At 41.0% G+C, this 17,136-nt stretch overlaps 1 protein-coding gene and 2 long non-coding RNA genes across 6 annotated transcripts in view; 2 read left to right on the top strand and 1 right to left on the bottom strand.

Moving 5' to 3' along the window:
- Positions 1 to 439: 439 nt before the first annotated feature.
- LOC125631747 (uncharacterized) lies at positions 440 to 6,865 on the bottom strand. Of its 2 annotated transcripts, XR_007355033.2 has the most exons (4): positions 6,738 to 6,865; positions 6,230 to 6,589; positions 4,793 to 4,854; positions 440 to 893 (listed from the first exon to the last, which is right to left on the bottom strand). It is a non-coding gene; the product is annotated as an uncharacterized LOC125631747 (long non-coding RNA). The 2 variants fall into 2 exon arrangements; XR_012667174.1 differs by lacking the exons at positions 6,230 to 6,589; positions 6,738 to 6,865 and adding an exon at positions 5,571 to 6,223.
- On the top strand, positions 2,316 to 7,547 carry LOC142071152 (uncharacterized). Of its 2 annotated transcripts, none has more exons than XR_012667176.1 (3): positions 2,316 to 2,572; positions 3,315 to 3,388; positions 6,679 to 7,547. It is a non-coding gene; the product is annotated as an uncharacterized LOC142071152 (long non-coding RNA). The 2 variants fall into 2 exon arrangements; XR_012667175.1 differs by lacking the exon at positions 2,316 to 2,572 and adding an exon at positions 2,598 to 2,730.
- Positions 7,548 to 8,869: 1,322 nt separating this feature from the next.
- Positions 8,870 to 17,136, top strand: part of CTNNB1 (catenin beta 1) — a 32,338-nt gene continuing 24,071 nt past the window's right edge. Inside the window, exon 1 of one of the 2 annotated variants that reach the window (XM_075125677.1) lies at positions 8,870 to 9,091. The gene's annotated coding sequence lies outside the window, so the exon portion shown is untranslated. The remainder of the gene's footprint in view (positions 9,092 to 17,136) is intronic. The other variant, XM_048838848.2, reaches the window with a different exon arrangement.

Raw genomic sequence — 17,136 nt, 5'->3', positions numbered from 1 at the left:
CTTGGCGTATGTAAGGACTTAAGAATCAGGCCCTTAAAGTGGATGGGAAGAAGCAGGAGAAATCAAATAGATTCTGACACCAAAGCTTTCATATAAACCAAGAAAATTTCCCTGGTACAGTATATAGATCTTTGAATAACTGATGATTGTAGGTATTTCTCATTAAGGTACTAGGCATACAAATTCTAGTTTAGGCCCTATTTATGCAACCCTTACTCATGTTCACATGAGTAATACAATTAACTTCATCAGTAGGATTTCTCATGTCAGTAAACAGTTACCAATGTGCGTAAGGGCAGCTCATCAGGCCTTTTAAGAATATCTTTTATGCATCAAACCTCGCAGCCAACTCAGAGTGCAGTGCAAGTGGTGTTTCAGCATCAAGGTTCCCTCCAAGTACTCACTGGTAAGTTAAACAAAAATATAGATAAAATCTATGCAGTCTCCAAGAAATTAGTTTTATAGTTCCTGTTAGGATACACACACTATTACTTTTGTTAGATTACAGAAAAAAAATTTTAAGTTTACTCAGTGAATGAGCAATCTATTAAAATACACAATATACAACTCTTTGCTTAAATTACATTTTCAAAAGAGTGCAGTGTACATTGTGGTAATGAAGACAGAAAACTAATTTCCATTAGTAGAATGTTAATGAAGAAAAATCAGCACAATTTAGTTCTAAACTTCAGCCTTAGTTCAGCTTCTTCACAAAGTTTCAGGCAATTACGTCTGTATGTTCTTCTTCTTACATGCACAAAGTTAATCATCGCACTGTGGTGCAAGAATGAAAATGGACAGTTGCTTCTGGGCAGTTTAGCTTCACTCAGCCTCCTGTCCTTGTAGTCTTAGCGTGCTGCAGTGTGTTACTTGGCATATTTCTGAAAGGTACACTACAACCGGCTCCCATTAATACTGTTTATCAGAGAGGAGAGTAAAATTCTTCATCTAATTCATTGCAGATTCTATAAACTGAACAGCAAATACAATTGCTTTTCACTACTATAAAGTAAATGGAAAATATACAAATTTGCATCACTTACTCTTGAGATGCTTACAACCCACACCTTCCCAATTATACATATGCAATATCTCAGTAAGTCTTTACCTACAAAACTCTGGAATACAGAAGGTTAGAGATGATTGGTGTAATTTAATATATAGGTAGACATTACATCTTCAAGCCTGGACATATCACAGGAGCGTCTTTAAATATATATACATTTCTACTAGGGTTTTTTAATTGTCTGTTCCACTTCTCTACTGATGGCTAAAATGTTCAGGGCAGAGGATGGTCTTTGACAACAGGCACACAAGATATTTATAACAACAAGATATTTCACTCTGCATTTTGTTTTAGCATGTGGGGAGACTTGTAATTGTATTCAGACTTGAAATGGTTTGGGTTATACAGTTCAGAGCACAAGCACCTGCAGCAAATTAATTTATTGTAGCACATTAATTATCTCCTAGCTTCTATTTAGGCTGCAGCTGTTGCTATTATGTTAATAATATTTTTATAACCACTATACACAACAGGTTACGGTAATATTAGAAAATTCTTGGGGTGGGGCGTGGGGTTTTTTAATTATTATTTTTCAGAGCAAAATGGGGAACAAAATTAAACACACAGGCATCCATCAGGCATTTAGCGTTCTATTTATTAACTGATTTGAAAGAGAATGGGTAACTGAAATTAGAAAAGAATAACAATAGACAAAGATGGCGCGTGCAGAATTTGTGAAAGCAAAAAAGAAGAAGAGGGGGGGAAAAAAGAGAGAAAGAAACACCGCACACCGCAGTGCTGGGTGGTGAGAGTTCGGGTGGGGGTGGGGAAAATGCTGCAGTTTTCATGAAATAATAAGGTGGAAAAAAAGGCATACAAAGAGTAGGTTTTTCATTGTCTGTAAAATATAAACACAGATGAATTCTGTCTTTGGTTTGTTCATGCTTTTCACTCTGCACAGCAGGGATGTTCTTAAGAACTTGCCCTCTGCGAAATTTCACTAAATGGAAACCGTGGACCCTGCATGATGTGATTATAATCACACCAGCCATTCTTTTTACATAATTTTTTGTTTAAAATCCAGTAATGCTTCTTGTTTTTAAAATATATATTTATATTTATATGGCTGGCTAAAACTACACTGTTTTACGTCCTTACAGCAAAGTGCGAGCTGAAGGTATAACTGGCTATATCCCATCTACAAATCTCAATGGCTCAAAAACAATATGAAAATTTTTAGCTTACAAGAACATGTCTGCTGCCTGCAGTCACTGCAATAGCTCACCATGTTGCCTACTAACCAAAAGATCAAAAATTATCGATTTCATGGCGCTGTGTGCTCGGGATAGGAAAGCTACTTTAAAATTTGCATTATTTAAGAAATGAATTAAGAGAAAAGACTCATGTTTTAAAACACTTTGGAATGTAAAAATGGGTTTATGTTTTAATCTTATCAATGATTTACTATAATTCTATTATTTTTAGCAGCTGGGGTCTGGAAATGATTTTTTTCCGATGAATTTAGGATTTTGCCGCAGTATACATCTGCAGTCCCAGAATCCTCTGGTAAGATAATCCCTCTTGCGATGGGGAACGCCTTTAACCTTTTCGTGAATGAAAAATCTGCAACCATTTTGAAATAAAAAGGGGGAAAGAATGATGATTTCTAAGAGCTGGAACGATATTTACTCTGCATTGAAAGAACACTGAAAGGAAAACATACTGTAAGCGCTTTGTGTCATTTGAGTATCTAGTTGTTGTCTCCATTACTCATACTCTTTCAATGGTGACCGTAAATACTTACTTCTAGAGTATGGTGATAACCATATTTCATGCTGCTAAGAAATTCAGAACCAAGATGTAAGATATATACTGTTTGTTTTGTATAATTACAGACCTGCCATGAACTAATACTGCAGACCCAAATGAAAGTTTTCAGAGCAACTCCCATTGAATTTGCCCAGCGGATTCTTAGTTACTTGCTTGTGTGAGAGTAGCCAACTTTCTAGATTGACAAGAGGTATTTACAACTACTTAGCCTTTGCAGCTGGAAAGAAATCAAAAGATTAAACTGAGCTATGAGATGTACTGCAAATCTGAACTTCTCGTCCAAAAATAGCCTATCTGGAGGTCTGTTAAATGAAACTCTTATCCTGATGTCTAATATTTTCAGATTACATATTAAATTAGAAAAATCTGTCCTAATCACTCTTAAAAAACAGGACTGAAACTGAACTTTTTAAAAACACCAACTCAATTTTTAAAGTGTTTTTCTCTCTGATCACATATAGCGTTCTTCTTTCTACAGTACTGACATTTAAAGGGTTACCCATATGAAAAATAAATGGCTTCTTGTGGATGGAACGGAGTGGGGGAGAGGAGGTAGGTATTGCACCTTTGTGTCTATTGTTTTAGTTTGTTTGCGCTAGTTTTTCTGCAAGGCTGAGTGAACACAGCAATCACACATTCCTTTAAACTAGGAAGGCAAGGTACATAATCAGTAAGAGTCAGGCATATATTTATATACATTTTTAAATAAAAACTTGGGTTCTGTGGGATACTAGATATGACAAAAACAGACTTGTGGATTTCTGTTGGTCTTGATCATAATTATCCATGATTAATATTATAAATGCAAAGCAATTTGTTTATTAATTTGGTTAGTAGTTAAAATATATGTATTTGGTAAGGGCAAAACTTCCATTTCGGTTTGTTTAGTTTTGCAGTATCTACTGCTTAATATGCCAATAATCGGATATTGTGATGAAGAATGCCTCAGCTGCTAAATCAGTTAAAGACTTTTTCAGTTTCTGAAACACATCTGAAATATACAGTTAAACTGCTGTTGGCTTTCAAATAAATTAAGGTGGCTAACAGAAATGTTGCATGTCTCTAGAAGAAAAACATAAAAATGAAAGAATAGTACAGAAAGAACTGTACTGGTCATTGATTACTATTTCTGGTCACTAATAACTATTTCTAATATTTGGAACAACACCTACAGAGTGCTCTATTTTATGTAATTTCAACCAACTAACGAGCTGTTTTGACCTATCATTTTCACACTAATTTATTAATGTTTTACGGTCTGCCTTCATTTCAAGAAGATGATCTACAACTATGATATCTGCAACATTTTTTGTCTCATTATTTTACGAGAAAAGCAAACCTAACCAAGATCTCAAACTTGGCTAATTCTTTATTTTTCTTTCTTGTTTAAAGTATCTGCTAATAGTATTTTACCAAAGTTGGGTCTGGCTATCGCATTTTTGCTTTACTACAGCAAAGTTTTTGTCTTGTATTAATAAAATATATTTCCCAACTATGCAGCAAACATTACATTACTTAATCCTGTGTCTCAAGTAGAATGTTTGAACACTACAAGCATTTGCTTTATTTTTTCTGCCCTTCCATGTGTTCCAGGAAAAGTTCAAATATGTTTTTATACACCGCACACTTAATTTCAGTGGAAGAATTTTTTTTTTAAATGTCCAACATGCTGCATTGTGGTGTTGCTAAACTGAACACATAAATATTAGCATTTTAACAGTATTGTAACGGAGTCTGTAATCTGCACCTAAAACGTGCACAGTTAGAAGCTAATTACTTTTTACATCTGTATGGGAAATCAAAGATTCCGGCCCAGTGACTTAAATATAACGTTAATTGTTCATTCTGCTTTGAGTACGTATTAGTACCACTGCTACTTATTCTTTACTGTGTGCTTTAAGACGACATAGCTATATTCCAATATCCTTAGCAAGAAAGGTGACCAACAAAATTTACCTTTATCCATTTTTTTTCCTGTTTAGCTGCTCCCTATTGTGGTGTGGAGTTAAAAGTTGACTCTGCAAAAACAATGCCAAGGATGTAAAAAAAATGGCTAGGAGATTTGAATCATTATTTTTTAAAATTTAACCAAGAAGTTTTCCTTTGCAGCGAAGATTTCTCACTGCAGAAATACACAATGGTCTTGCTAGAAGACTGTTTGACCTTTTTTTTAAAGAAGTCTGCAGTGTAGTCAACTAACAAACAGTTACCAAAACAAATCTATTAAAGTACTAATCAGGTCTTAAGAAACTTTTAAAGCTATATATATATATATATATATATATATATATATATATATATATATATATATATAATGAATGCTTGTGGGCTGGGAAGACAATAAGTAGACATTGTATATAGTCTATTGTTTATTGTAAATTCATTAACTGAAGCCCTGCATTCTAATAGCCAAGACAAAATGTTTCCCTTTTGCTATACCCTACCCTCTTTTAGAAACATTTGTAATAAAACACAGTGATATTACAAGTTAAAGTAAATTGCAATTGTAAGACTTACATATAGGTATCAAAGCAATGGCTCTTCTCAGCTAGCTCCACAAAACCGAAAGTATCTAGTAAATAGTTAACTGCTCACTAACTAAATAGTGCTAAACCAAACCAAATCAAAATATTAATTGCCTGTGCCTCCATACAAAACATAACAACTCTGAAATAAACCAAGTACAGATTAAATGGCTTAAAATATACAATATTATAACTCCTCTTCAACTCACTATAAGGCAACACAATCTGCTGAAGGCCTTCTGATATTTATAATTTTAAAAAGTTTTTAAACCTCCTTTAAAAGAGGATCATTCCAATGGTCCTCCTCATGTCAAAAAGAAGAGCAGTCCACAGTCCTGAGGCCAGAAGCAAACAGACTACCCTTCCTGGAAAATCCAGGCTCCAGCAGCCCTGTCCCCTCAGGCCTCAGGGGGTAGGACAGCACACAAAGAGACTCTGAAAGGTATCTGGGACCATGCAGTGCATCAAGGGCATTTGACTGATTCTACTGTTGTTATCAAGGACCCAAAGGAATTGCTTGTAGGGAATTTGATAACAACACTTTCACTGAAACAGCACCTTTCATCTAAGAATCTAAAAGGTGGGTCAGTCAGTAATATTATCCCCATTTTACAGAGGGTGAAGCCAAGGCATACATGATTGATACAGGATTTGCCCAAGGTCATGCAGCAAAGCAGTTGGGGGAAAAAGGAGTTTCACAAAGAAGTAAGCTCTTTTGCCTCTAGCCTCCAACCTAACCCCCAAAACCACGCTGCCTTGGAGAGCTATCATAAAGCAGAATGAAAAGACCTGATGCAAACTGCAATGCCAGTAACGGTGAAACCTTTCTGCCTACAGTAGAATAGTTTTATTGAACAATAGAGGCTACCTCCTGCTGGAAGTCAGCCAGAGTCTGAGTCTCAAACCTTCAGGTCATGATCCAAGAAGAATGTATTTTGCCTGATTCTTGTATTTTGTTTCTTATGAGGTTATTGGGGTGGGTCTTTCAGTCAGGATATTCAAAGTAGCTTGCTGTGCAACAGGAGCTATATATTAGCAGCAATATATTAGCTAATGAAAGTGGGTCCCCAGTACTTCCTTAAAATGGGAGGCGTAAAGCCCTAACTGCAGGATTATGCACACAGCACATAGAGGCGAGGAGTTGTGTTTTGGAGCTTGGACAGCTTCTGGGAGAATGGCCCCAACAGGCCAACGGCCGCCAGCGCCAGGCTGAAGATTGTTGCATGCCCTAAAATGGAAAGTAAAAACAGAGGCCGTTAAAGAGCCAATACCTTGAAAGCCCATTAACTTATAACAGTAACTTTAACTCTCCCCCAGGTGAGAAAGCCTCTGCTTTCGTCCTACCCCCGCTCTATTCTGCGGGTGCCCAGCGTTACCTGCCCGGGCAAAAGCGTGCGAGGAGGGGGATGAAAAAAGGGAAGTCGAGGGAGAGAGGAGGCCGCCTTCGCTTCCCCACGTGGCCTCCTGGCACCCAAGCGCCGCTCGCCATTCCAGCCCCGAACCCCACCCCTTGGGATGAGCGAGGCGGAGTCCGGGCGGATGCGACAGGACCCAAGGAAAACACGGGGCCGAGCGGAGTCAGGGACAAGGCGCCCCTAATGACCCGGACGCCCTGGCACAGGAAACGCGAGAGCGGGAGCAGTGGGCGATCCACTTTCGTTCTTTCCTCTGGAGAAGACTTTAAAGCATCTTCCCTTCCGACACCAACAAGCGTGCGCGGTGTGAACGCTCCTCGAGGCGACGCTGCAAACAAAGTCCATATTTAGGCAGTTTTGTTTGCCTGAAATATACTTTGTCGGTGCAAAATCTCGCGTTTGGAGAGATTGCACAATAAATCTCGCCACTGCAAAATCAAGTGCCTATTTAAAACATTCCGCTCGTGCAAGATCCCGCATACAAAGAAAGAGCCGCCTATGTGTAAAAATATGCTTTGCTGGTACAGGATCAGGTAGGAGCAGAAAGAGCCTACGTGAATTATATCCAGTTCAAGATACAAAGAAAGAGGCCCTATTAAAGAGATGCTGCTAGTGCAATATGATGTACGAAAAAAACCCCAAAACCCTATATGAAACACCCCAATGCAACACCGTGGGTACAAAAATGAACACAACAACCCACATAGGTGAAACATAGTTTGCTAATGCAAAACCATGGATTAAAAAAAATTCACATCTTTTCCTAGCCAACTACGGTGTTGTTTTATTTTAACATAAACTCTTTATTTGTAACCGTGATCTTGCACTGGAGTAGGTCTCATATTGGCTTTTTTAAAATATGGGTTTCAGAGTAACAGCCGTGTTAGTCTGTATTCGCAAAAAGAAAAGGAGTACTTGTGGCACCTTTTAGTCTCTAAGGTGCCACAAGTACTCCTTTTCTTTTTTTAAATATGATAAGCATATTCTGCCAGTGCAAGATGGTACATGCCAAAGTGTGTAAAACAGTTTAAGATACACGATCCTGCATGCAGAGGCTGAAATACATGTGCAAGATCGCAGAGTGGTAGCTGTATCAGGAAAAACAACGAGGAGTACTTGTGGCACCTCAGAGACTGACAAATTTATTTGAGTGATCCTGCATGCAGTGGAAAAGCTTGTGTAAGTCATAATATTTTCCTGTTTTTAAAACTCCTTCAGAAGGCGAAAAATCCGAGTTTTCGCCCACAAAAACCATTGCATAACTATGATACTTTCTTTGGCAACTGCTTCCTGACAAATATTTATAAAGGAATTGCAGAACGCGTTTCCGCCTACGTGAATGCGTCTCATAACCACCTTCCCCAGAACTCACTGCCACTAATTGTTTAAAGGAGTGGCGGACAGGAAAGCAGGGCACCCTGTACCTCCACCAGGGCAAAGTGTGTGCGGACGGGGGGCGGGGGGGGGTCACCGCCTTTTTTGCAAGCCTTTCTCTGAAACTATTAGTTCTGTCTGTTGTAAATCAGAAAGTTTTCAGTGCTGCCGGAAACGCAAAGGAGCGGAGGGATTATTATTGGCACTGGTCTCCACAACAAGCATTTGGGAAACACTACACCACTTTCTATGGTTGCATGTGAAGCCCCCCCTCACCCCAGCTCGCAAATTCTAAATTTGTTATGGGGGGGGGGAGTGAGGGGACCCAGATCGCTTGCCAAGGAGTTACTGCCCCTTTAAGAACAACACCACACGGCTGCTTCCCCCACCCCCCGGCAGCAACTTCTCTCCCCAGGCAGGAAGGAACCAGTCCCGCTCCCAAGCTCCAGAGTGAGGTGTCTCCGCCGCCCCCACCCCGGCCTCATCACACCTCCCTAGCTGCTGGATCACTGCTCCCATCCTGCCTTGTTCTCCACAGCGCCCCCCGCTGTGGCCCCAGGCTCCCCCCTCACCCCCTCTGCCCTGCAACTCCACTCGCCTCCCCCCAGCGCCCTCCGCAGGGGCCAGCGACCCACCGCGGGCGGCGCACAGCTGCCCTTCGTCTCCCTCCGCCCTGGGAGCCGGGCACTATTTCTCCTCCCCCTGCCCTGGCGCTGGGTGCCTGTGGAATGCTGCGCGCCGAGCCCGGCAGCGGCGGCAGGATACAGCCGAGCCTTGGCTTGCCTATAAGAACCTCCTTGCGAGCGACGCCATTTTAAGCCTCTCGCTCGGTTCGGCGGCAGAGCAGCGGCAGGGGAAGCGCCCGGCGCGGACCGACGGAGCCGCAGGCAGCGGCCGGAGACCGGGGCTGGGGGAACCCTGCGCTCTTGCCTCCCCGCAGTGTCAGTGGCGCTTTCTGCTGAATTCCCGCTTCCTCCCCGGCGGCGGCGGCGGCACTGGGTTTGCTCCCAGCCCGGCGGGGGCGCTGGTCGCGGGGGTGGGGGGCGCCCGCCGGGGGTGCGGGAGCCGGGGTGGAGGTTTCGCGCTGGGCCCGGCCCTGGGACGGAGGGGTGCCGGCCCCCGGGGGCGGCAAGGGAGCGCTGCCTGGGTGGGGAGCTGCTCGGACGCGGGGGCTCTTGATTTGGGCGGCCCGGACAGTTGCGTGGCTGGGGAGGTAGGCGGCGGCAGCTGCGGCTCCGAGGCGCCTCTCGGGTGGCTGGTGCCGGGTTGTGGGAGGCTGCCGGGGCTCTGCCTGTGGCGGGGCGAGGCGAGTTTCCTGCACCCCGGCTTTGGGGTGGGAGGCTCGTAGCCGAGCCTGTGGGTTCCAGCCGGGCTTGGAGCAGTGTCGGGCCGATTTGGGGAGGCGCTGGCAGGCTTTCGAGCGCGGCTCCGATAGCAGGAGGGGGGGCGGGCCGCGGGTTCGGGTTTGTTTGTACTGTGTAATTATCCAATAACTAATCTGCTGCTTAACTGCAGGGGCTGTTATCTGTTGCATTGTGGGCTTTTGTCTCAGCTGCATGTGTGTTTTGCAGGAGAGGCTCCTGTTCGTATCTGTGCCGCTGCTGGGTGTCTTGAGTTCAAGCTGCTCCGGAGCTGGGTGTAACCAAAGCGAGTTTAAAACACCCCAAGTAGCTGGAGTCTCGTTAAAGAACGAGCTAGGCGGCTTGGGGCTCTCCTACGTGGGGAGGAAAACTTGCTGGTTTTGCACTGGCCCACTTCAGAATATGCAGTGTGTTGTGGGGGTTCGCCTGCAGAGCTGATTCTTCGGAGGGGAGGTGGTCCATGGACCAATTCTACTGTTCCTGGTGGCTTATATGAAACTTCTAAACGCTCAGGCATCTTTCCTGTTCAGAGCTTTGGGCTTTTCCAGGTTGTCTTTTGCCCAAACTGATGTCTGAGTTAGGATTTATTTAAAACGTTGGTCATTCTTGGGACAGCTAGGCTTAAAAAACAAAATTTCACCTGGTCTTGGCTCTTTCATTAAAAGAAACTTGATTTAGTTTAAAAAAAAAACACTTGCAGTTTTTCTAAATGTGTGTTTAGGGAAGAAGTGGATTTCAGTATGATTTTTGGAGGAAATTCTACAGCACCTGTATGCTGTGATAACTGCTTATGGGTTGTGGGTTTCTTGGGGGTGGGGGGGATAGCAACACTTTTTTAATCTTTTAGCTGTATTTTCTTGAGCTCTCCTATATGGAAGGACTCTCTTGTTTTGGTACTCTATATCTTCCAGACATCTGTGGTCCTCCCCTCCCCCAAAGTATGCATGCGAGTGGTGAATGGAAAGAGGCTGGGCTGGTATGCTGAGCCAGTGGAAGGAAATCAAGGAGGGGTTTTAGTAAAATTGGGAGCTTTGTTTATGAGAGTGTAGTAGATGAGAGTATAGTAGACTCGGTTTAGAAAGTGACCAGAATGAATAGGAGAACTTCCTCTAATCTTAAAAAGTTATTGCAAGATGTGTACTCTTCTGTGTTAGGGTTTATCACTTGGCATGCAAAGTCCAATTGACCGCTAAAAGCCTTAACTGAATTTAAGATGTTTGTTTGTTCTGGTTACCTGTCTTAAATGTGGTAAAATGTGCTATAATTTTAAATAGGCCAAGATTTTCAAAAATATGTGACTTATCTTCCAAAAGTACTAGTCTGCAAATCCCATTAACATCAATAGCAGCTTCTGGATGGTGGCACTGTTTGAAAATAAAAAATGTGGCTTTAAGAGCTGAACTGCATGAACTTAATTTTGTTATTGTATACATCACGTGTATGTACTGTAAATGCAAACTATTTTCTTAAATGTAGGAGGCCAGTGTTTGACTTTGCTGTTTTTATTCAAGCAGTCTTCAAAATTTAATAGTGAAGAGGCTTGAGTCTTTAAGCTGATCCTCTTGGTGTAAATGGGTAGTGGTTTGAGGAATTTCACATAGGATTTTCGCCCTCTCAGGAAAGGGCGGGATAGAAAATGGCCTCTAGAATGAGACAAAAAGCTTAAGTAAAGATGTAACACAAGATTTAATACAAGGTAAGGCTCGACCCGCAAGTTAAAAGCACCCTGTCAGTTTAATTGTAACTCATATCTGTTACACCTTAAAACTAAAATTCTAAAAACTTCATACCGTTTATGCCTTCAACTCTTGTGCAACAAAAACTGGAGTTAGCATGTACTACTAGCATAATGCTAAAGTGATTGTTGCAGTGATTACATATAGCAGTCTTTCTGGTATCAGAGGGGTAGCTGTTAGTCTGGATCTATAAAAGCAGCAAAGAGTCCTGTTTCAGAGTAGCAGCCGTATTAGTCTGTATCCGCAAAAAGAAAAGGAGTACTTGTGGCACCTTATAGACTGACAGACGTATTGGAGCATAAGCTTTCGTGGGTGAAGACCCACTTGGTCTGATGCGTGTAGTGTAGTCTTTCTGGGTTAGATTTTCTGAAATTTAAGCTTCAGACCTAACAGTTTTTCTTTAAACATAGGATTGACTGTATGAAATGATTCAAATTAATGAAAGGGAGAAAAACATCCATCAAAGATAGGTTTCAGAGGAACAGCCACGTTAGTCTGTATTCGCAAAAAGAAAAGGAGTACTTGTGGCACCTTAGAGACTAACCAATTTATTTGAGCATGAGCTTTCGTGAGCTACAGCTCACTTCATCAGATGTGATCCATCCATCAAAGAGTCCAAGATAGTGTGGGTTTTTTGGGGGGGGGCAGGGGGGGAATGGACATGGGCAGTACCTAATTCTAAAATGCCAATTCACATGTAAGGCAGCTGGCCCACGTGCAGTAATGTCTTTACACTAGTTTCTACCTACAAAAAAATTAAGTTTATGCTTTTTCAATGTTATAACTAGGAGTCTGACTGCTCATCTGATAAAATTCACTGATAGGGCTCTACCAAGTTTTATCCAACAACAAATTCTTAATATGGTCAGTAAAGCCAGAAGAAATCATAATGCGAGTGCAGACACAGCGATAAGTATAAAGTTGTCCATGCTGATACAGTTTACTATAGTTTAGGCTAATACAGGGGTTGCTGTGACACTGCAGTAAACTGTAGTAACGTGTGCTTCTTGACTTAATTAGAATGTAAATTATTGTAGTCAGGAAATCCAGAATGACTTCATGTATTTCTCATGGCCTCAGTTCAAGACCAGAAGCTTTAAGACCCTATTTCTGTTTTATTAAGGCATGTAAAGTAAGCTTTTTGCAAGTGGTGCCTTTTACAGAACTCAAGATTTGCATTTACTTCTGCTGTTCTAGTTAATTTTTTTAAACTTTGTACTTATTGGGGTATAACTGAAAATCTAGGTAAGATTTGTAAATTTTAGTGTGATAAATGCTGTCATTTGCAAATTAACTCGTCTTACAAAATTCTAATTGCCTGCTGCCCTGGGCTAGTGCACAGTTTTATCAAGTGAAACAATTGTCATAATAAAGGATGGGTGAGGCAAACTGCTTCTCCTTTTAAACTTGTGCATTTCTTGCAATGCTGGTCTGGCTAGACATTGCCATCAAAACCAAATTCTTAGTATACTGCTACCTAAATAGATTAGATTTTATAAGTTTTGCCACATCCTGATACTGCTATTCTTTAATAATTCACAGCATTAGCAAAGCCTGCAAAATCAGTATTTCCAGTACCTGCTATGCATTCTGCTCCAGACTTTTTCAAAATAAACTCCCAATTAAACTAACTTCTGTGTCAGAGGTTCAAAACCAGTTGATCTGCTTTCATGAGTGATTCATGCAGTGTTAACGTTCTTCCGCCTTTTTTGTCTCTGGTGGTGCACTGACTAGAAAAATTGATTCACTTAAAAAGGGAATAGTGATTAGAACACTGATCATACCCAAAATAATGTGACTGATTTAGAAGTTGATAGGGATAGTTCAAAAATTGTCTTGTGTGATGTACTAAACTTTTTCAACATAGTACAGTGTGAATAGATAAAAAATCCATGGTAGCTTGGTAAAACTGTGCCTTTGAGTCTACATTAATGTCTCCCAAGCAAAGCAAGAGAATGAAGTAAATTGAATTAACAGCCAAGTAGACTGGACACTGTTGCTTCCTAGTGGGCACAGACTGCACTCCACAGTGTCACTGACACAAAACTAAACTCTGAAACAGCTTCAGTCTGTTTCAGGAAATTATGAATAAAATGGGACTAAGTACGTATTGTTTCAGATGGAGCATTGTCACTACATTCTCTATCATACTGTACTGAATGATAGGCAGTTCCCTGACCAAACTAACATTAGAACAGGTCTGTCTAGGTAGATTTTTGTTTTAAACAGTCACTATATTTGTGTTGAAAATGTGAATCAAAATGGAAGAAATTTGTTAAACAGTGTGATAATGCTATTAAATTTAGCATGAATTATTAAATATAAAATGTACCCATCACATACACTCAGGGCACACTTTTATCAACAGAAGATTAACATAGAGCTAGGTGTTACAAGAAGAGGTTGTTTGCTACATTGGAGTACTGTCCCATAACATGTGTAGACGTCTAAGGGAACATTTGAACTCTAGTTCTTGTACATCTTTATATATTTCTCATTGATTTAGCAACAATACAGGTCCCATCAAGTGGCCAAAAATCTAAACATCGCACATCAAGATATGCAAACTGACTAGGTTAAATGAAAGATGGTGTTCAAATTTCCTTTCGTTACTGTAGTGTCAAACTTCACCAATGTCCAGATTGCCTCCTTGTGACTTTGTAAAGTACTGAAGTAAGTTTTACAAGAGTGCTTATATTTCCAGATTATTCCATTCATGGAATCGGACTGACCGAGCAGTGGCTGCTCTAGCTGTACAATTTCTGAGTGTTCTGGTGTTTCATTTAGTCTATATATAAAGTTTATAACTGCTTAATTTCTTCAATTTTAAGCTGCTGAGACTAATGGGAAACATTAACTACTTTTAAATAGTGTAGTTCAGTTCTGCCTTGGATTCTCTCATAGGATTGAGAGGTTATAGACTTGTTATGCAGAAGTGCTGCAGCAGGGCTTTGGTGCAAGGTATTAAAGTGGTGAGCTGCTTTACAGATGAGGACCTAGGTATAGAGGTGTTGGGAGAAAGTAGACCTTTCTTTATAAAGCATAAAGTTCTGTGTACAAAGCCTTGTTAAATGTTTTCTCCTATACATGGCAATTTAGGCACAACTCTTGGCATGGATGTCCAGTCTTAGGTCTGGAATGTCTTAAATTTGGTCTTTGTATATGTGGTGATACTTCAGTGACTGGAGCATCAAACTTAAATTGATTCAAACTTTAAGGGATTACTGCTCAATACTGTGAGACCTTTACCACAGTAAGCAAAATTACCATATATACTCGTTCATAAGCCTCCATGCCTTCAGACACTCCAGGTAAACAAAACGTCCCAACCCTCTAGTGGCTTACCCTAATGGGCCGGGAGCCAAAGTTTGCCAACCCCTGAAATATAGGGTTGGCTTATAAAAGGGTCACACAGTTTTTACTATTTTTACCTATCCATTGGGGGGGTTGGCTAATAAATGAACAGGTAATGAACAAGTATATACGGTACATGTAATTAACCTCAAAGTTGTTAAATTCTTGGTTGAGGGTTTTTGGAGGGCAGGCATATAAGCAAAGGCTTCACAATGTGTGGCATAAACCATTCCCACAATAGTTAAAGTAGCTGGAACTGTGAACGTGTTAGAACAGTGGGGGTGCAACCATAGGACTTGTCTTACTTACCAGGGTAAGTTGATCTAAGTTACACTATTCCAGCTATGTGACTAATGTAGCTTGAATTGACCTAGCTTAGGTCCACTTATCCTGGTGTCTTCACTGTGCTGTTTCATTGCACTCTCCAGTCAACTTACCTTACTCTTCTCCGAGAGCTGGAGTCAACTGGAGAGCGCTCTGCTGTTTTAGCAGGTCTTCACTAGACCCACTAAAGTGATACCTGCTGCATTAATTGCAGCAGCATAGATCTCCCTGGTAGTGAAGACAAGCCCACAGTATGTTTGGTTGCTGATAACAGTTTATTCAAGTTGCTAAAGTATATAGTAATGTCAGAAAGCACTGTTACTAAATTCAGTTTCATAAACTAAGAAGCAAACTACACAATAATAAAGCACCTCAACCTGATTTTGGCTGCATCATGTGCATTACTATGGTGTATCTGGAAATACCAACTAACCTGCACACTTCAGATTAGAATCTGCCTCAATATAGCTGGTCACAAGTTCTAGGCAATTGTATCATCTGGGGCTGGCATATAGATGCCCATATGTAGGTTGTAAAATTGGTTACCATGTTTACAGTTCCGATATTGCAGAGCTTGGTAAAAATCCCCTTGAAAGTGGAAAGCTGACCCTCATGAGTATCCGTCTTCCAATTGAGAACTTGTATAGTGTTTCCTTGACGTCTGCAAGCACTTTCAGTGCTGCTGCTTATTGCTTTGGCAAACTACTACAAGTTAACAAGACTGTTCATGTACCCAAAATTACATGTTTATTGGTGCTGCCTATAGCTTTCCCCAGGCTGTGGCCATGATTGTTCCACACTGGGAGAAGGAGCCAAAAGAGGAGGCTGACAAAGTGGTAGAGTATCTGCATCTTGACTTCACACTAAGCAAGTGGGGTAAAAGACAACTACTTAGTGACAGCTGGGTAGTCTGCAGAGGGAGTTTTGTACCTTTGGAGCCAGAGGCTGATGTGAAAGGGGAATCCAGGAATAACTTGTTAGTGGCAATCTCAGTAGCTGAGCGTGGGTCTGCCTTCATTACCAAGATGTTGTGTCTGGACCTTGCTACACTGGAAGGACACCACCTTTACTTGCTTACTAACCAAAGGTAGATAAAAATATCTGGCAGACATCTTCTAGCCCTGTAATACTGATTTGGCTTGAATGGTGCATAACAAGTGCAATGTTATGTAGTATAGGTATGGTCAGTCTTTGTCTTGGTAACTCCTAAAGAAAATGTGGTCAAGTTACACAAACCTACCATGATGCAGTTTCTAGACACATTTTGAAGTATAACACCACTCTGAAGGCAACCTGCAGAATCTCGAGGCTTCTGCTTGTCAGATACCTTTTATCTTGATTTACTGGAAAATATTAAGCATAATTGAAGGGGGCAGAAGGGATGCAGCTTTAACATACAGTAACCATGCTGTGCTGTTTTCACCTCTTTGTGGACCATGCTTTTTCTTAAACTACAATGATCTGCAAAGGGCCCTACTTGCTGTGTATGAACCTGCTTGGAAGACCCTCTAAATTTTCATAGTACAGCTAATCCAGTTTTAGAAAATGTAGTTAAGGCTACTGTAGCAGGATTTAATTATGGCTTTAAAGACTGTCTTGTGGATGGGAGTAACCCAGTTTTCTTGACGAAGCAAAGCACTCTTGTGCTGTTGCTGTATTTGCTAAGATTAGGTAACAAAAATATGTGAACAAGAATTGTAAAATCTGACTTTACAATTTTAGTTTTTAGATTGCTGGAATGATGGCAGCTTTAAACCAGTTTTATTTGCAATGTTGTGGACACCACATCAGAGACCCTTTTTGGGGTAGGGAGGAAAGTTTTGTTCTGAATTTCTCCATTAATAGATCTCTTCCACATATTCGGAGGAGAAGCAAGGACTTGGAAGCCTGAACTGTTAGTGTGATAGCAAGCCATTTTCCAGTAGGAGTTCGGTTCCATGCAGTGTAGAAAAGTCTGTTGTTAGTGGCTTCAAACAGCAGTGAAACGTTTCTGATAAATGCAAAGTATACTAATTAAAATGGGAACTGCATTTTATCAGACTTGATTACAATTCTCATTCTGCCCAAATAACTATGGGAGAAACCTATGGAATGACTGACTTCTGTTAATACAGATGCAGAACTGGAAATTGAGCTCTTGGATAATTAGAAGCTTAACTTCAAATATGTGAGGCAAAAGTTCTAGAGGAAATGTAGCTATCAATGCCCCCT

Source organism: Caretta caretta, chromosome 2, assembly GCF_965140235.1.
Source record: "Caretta caretta isolate rCarCar2 chromosome 2, rCarCar1.hap1, whole genome shotgun sequence".
NCBI lineage: Eukaryota > Metazoa > Chordata > Testudines > Cheloniidae > Caretta > Caretta caretta.
Note: the sequence above shows the minus strand (reverse complement) of the source record. Positions and strands in the feature narration are given on the sequence as shown.